We start from the raw sequence: 4,504 nt of genomic DNA on the forward strand, positions 1-4,504 counted from the left end.
AAATATGTTTCCCATAAGCTGACAAAAAGAAGTTGTCTCTTAGCCTGATGGCAATGAAAGACAGAAGATGAATCACTGCTTGTGGAAGCCAGTTTATAGAGTCACTATGAATCGCTGTTATTTACTACTTGTCAGCACGTGCTGTTGGTTCAATTAAATATAAAACCCTGAAGTTCTCTCTTTTCTCCCACCCCATCCTTTAAAAAGAGAGAGATAAATGACACAAATTTATAACATTAAAACAATTTTAGGTTTATTGCATTCCTATTGTTTTACTGAGGTGTTTTTTAAATGTTCTACTACAAAGGAAAGATTATTGATTGCTTTGACTGGTTAAATATAAATGTTTATAGGGACCATTGTGACATGTAATTTCAGACCTCCCTTTTCAGGGCAATATAAACACAAAAATTTAAAACAAGGCATTTAAGAGAGAGTGTTCACTCTAATATTGCATTAGATTGTGAGGAAGCTCAAGACATTAAACTCATAGGCAATTAAATGGCTGACTTCTTAACGGTAGTGTAGTTTATCCCTTTCGGATAATTAACAATACCCATTCTTGTTACACAGAAAATACAGTATACTTGTTACGAAGTACAGGGTATTTCACCTTGACCATACCAAACGGTTTTCATCACTGGGCTGCAATTAACCAAAATGAAAACCCAAACCCAAACCAAACCAAACAAGAACAAACAAAACTTGTTGATATTGAGTACTAGACATACAGTGGCACATATTCCCATGAAAAAAATTCATATTTGGAGAATCCGCTGAGTAATATTAAGCAATGTAGGTTATCTAAACGTGCCACCCAGCCCTGCCAAGCATAGAAGCCTGTCATCCCTAATCATGTTCCTAATCAAGTTTATACCTTTAAAGTGTCAAACTCAGCCCATGAGTTCTGGGGCTAACTTCAGCTTTCAGTGGTAAATATATCCTATACTTTGAACTACATAATGTGGTCCTATATTGCAAAGGCCACAGGCCCATTTCCTTTATTTCGTTGTTTCAGAGAACAGAAATTACACCATTTTCAGCATCTCTAGCGAACTTAAAGAGTTTGACTGCAACCAAGACTCGAAGCAAGCATAAGTGGATTCCACAGTGTGTTTTCAAATACTTGCCTAAAGACAGTGCTTCATTTATCCAGCAAAGCAAGAAAAGAAGCTGCTTACATAACTGTTCCTTATAAGCTGCTTACGCAACAGCTTTTTATACCTGAACGTCTTTTTTTTATGTTTTTAATACAAAACTTCGTTGCTCACAAGTCACATGAGCCTCATTTCTTGCAGACTGATTCATCACTAGAAATCTCAATTACTGTATTGTACTATGATACTCAGAGCAAATAGGATGTGTGACACTATCTGCCCCTGCACTAAGTCATCTCCAAGAGTCACAGAACCGTAGCTCTGTCAATTCTTTCATTGACATGTCATTTCCCCCGGTTGCATATGCCTCCTTAAGCAGATTGCCCAGCACTCTGACACATCTCCAACATTCTGAGCTGGAAGAACTAGAAACTATTGTGTTGTTGGAAAAGTCATGATGCATTTTTCCATAGAAAAACAGAAAAACATGCCATGACTTTTCCAATGACCCGAAAGTTACTATGGTATGCTTTAAGTTAGAGACTTTGTCATTTCTAAATTATATGAGGCATCTTCAAAAAGTTCATGAAAAATGCATATTATGAAAAAAACTATAAAAATTTTGGCACCAAAACCACTCATAAGGGGCCAACAGGTTGCATAATGGTCAGGGCACTGGACTCACACGAGGTCAACTGTGGTTTGAGTCCCGGACTCCGCAGTTTGAAACTCATGCCAGGCGTGTGTATGTATGTGCCCAAGATCCTGAGAGGAGAATGGAGGTGAAGGGATTGCAGCATGGCCATCACCCCCTGCAGCTGATTTCTTGTTTTCTGTCTCTCTGGTGAGCACACATGCCCTATAGCAAAAACTCTCAAAAAACAAAAACAAACCACTCATTTCATTTTCCCACAAATCTTGTCCCCTCGTATGTATGAGATCGAGCTATCTTGAGGACATCAACCATATGGCTTTCACATTTGTACAAATGCTCTTCAGATTGCTGTTTGCCTTTTATCTTTTAATTTTACTTACACTCTTGCTATCATCTACATATCTATGTATGTGTACATATATGTATACACATAAACTTTTATAAGTCTCTTCAGATTGCTGTTTGCCTTTTATCTTTTAATTTTACTTACACTCTTGCTATCATCTACATATCTACATATTTATAAGTGAAAAAAGATTCTATATTGCTAATTTGATCAATGTATAGATTTTAAATACTGAACAAGGCAGGAGCAGCAAATGGCGTAATGATCACGTCACCGGACTCCAGTGGAGTCAACTACAATTCTAGTTCCAGACCTGGTGGCTTAAAACTCACGCTGGGCGTGGGTGCATGCGTGCCCAAGATCCTGAGAGGAGAATGGAGATTGTGGAGAAGCAATCCCCATGGGGGGTGATTTCTTTCTTTCTGTCTGTTGTGCACACACACACACTGTAGCAAAAGTCTCTCTCAAAAAAGAAAAAAAAAATGGAGTTCAAGGCAAAACAGCAAATAAATTATATCTAGTTAGTGGGACTGCTTGCAATTCTCCTCTTTGTCCTACAATGTTACAAATAAAAATAAAAACTGAGGAAATATATTAGAAATTAAGAAACAAAGCTTTTTTAAAAAAATGTTTGAACTCAAAATTACATAGTATTCACATACTTTTGATTATTTAAAGTAGGAGAAAGGTAGAAAGGAAGGAAGGAAGAAGATTAATACTTGAGTGACTATATGCACTGAAAAGACTGTGGGGGATGACGGGATGGATGGTCTGACAATGAACTAATTTTTTTACATCATGGAAAAAAAATTAATTCAAAATGGTCTTTTTCCCTGAAAACCATAGGCAATAAGTATTCAATTTTCTGGAACTAGATCTTTAATGCCTCACCTAATTAAAAGTTCTATTTCTCTGGTATTATAACCAGAAAATTCCAAATTACCTACTTAAAATTCAAAAATAGGCTTCTAAAAATATGAGGGTTTTTTTTCCATTTTAAAAATTTGTTAGAGGCACATGGACTTGCCAGAGAGAGGCAGAGAAAAGAGGTTTAGAGAAAGTGAGAAAGCATTCCCCCATTTAAAATAGTCATGCTACAATCCCTTCTTTTTCATTTATTTTTTCAGGATTTTGGACATACATGCACACACATCTGGCATGGTTTTCAATGACCAGGTCCAGGACTGAAATTATGGTTGATTACGTGGGATCTAGCTGCTGTAGCCATCACACTACAGGCTAGCCCTAACAAATAAAAGAAAGACTATAGCTAAGAATGTAAAAACAGACAGAAAATTTTATTTCGAACAATGACCAGTTAAGAAAAAAAATGGGGGTAGGGGAAGACCAGCAGGTGGCATGGTGGTTAAGGTGCTAGACTGGCACAAGGCTTATTGTGGTTCAAGTCCCAGATCTGGCAGCTTGAAAATAACACCAGGCGAGTGTGCGTATGTGCCGAAAATTCCAGGAGGAAAATGGAGGAGAAGAGATGCAGCATGGCCATTCCCCTGGGGGATGCTGTCTCTGTTTTCCTCTCAATCTCTCTCTCCATCTCTGGTGAGTGTACACGGTCTATGACAAAAACTTAAAAAATAAATAAATAAAGTGGGAGGCTGGCCCTGTAGCCTATGATTAAGGGAGTCAGATCCTACATGGCCAACTGTGGTTTCAATCCTGACCCAAGAGGCTTAAAAACATGCTAGGTTGGTTGGAGAATTTGAGAAGAAAGGATTACAGCCTGATCACGCTCCAGTAGGGGTTGGTGTTTTCTACCTCTCTCTGTTTCTCTGTTTCTCTCTGGTGAGTGCATGCACTCTCTGGTAAATAAAAAGCAATAAGGAAGAAAGTGGAGTACAGGAAAATGGTAGAAGAACAAAGATAAAAGAAGTAATAATGGGAAAGGAGAAGAATAGCAGAAAAAAAAAAAAAAAAAACAAAAAACCCAGTTTACTAAACAGACTGAAGAGGTAGTGCCAGTTTTCAAAGCAGAAACATCAACCACGCTAATATAGGTAGCTTTGCCCCCAGTTTCTATGGTCTGTTAACTCCATAAGCTCTAAATAAAAGCCTACCAATCAAAATTCTATTTTATGGTAGTAACTCACTAATAAAAGCAAATAATTTTTTTTTTGAGAGTCTCTTGCTATAGGGCGCATGTGCTTGCCAGAAAGGCAGAGAGACAGAAAGTGAGAAATCACCCCCCAGGGGGGATGGCCACGCCACAATCCCTTCTCCTCCGTTCTCCTCTTGGGATCTTGGGCACGCACGCACATGAGCCCGGCCAGAGTTTAAGTCACCCAGTTCAGGACTCAAACCGCAGTTGACTACATGGGAGTCCAGCGACATAGCCATTACGCCAACTGCTGGTCTCAAAGACAAATAACTTCAAGTTAAGTAAAAAGAATA

This window comes from Tupaia chinensis, unplaced genomic scaffold (genome assembly GCF_000334495.1).
Source record: "Tupaia chinensis unplaced genomic scaffold, TupChi_1.0 Scaffold000093_1, whole genome shotgun sequence".
Lineage (NCBI taxonomy): Eukaryota > Metazoa > Chordata > Mammalia > Scandentia > Tupaiidae > Tupaia > Tupaia belangeri.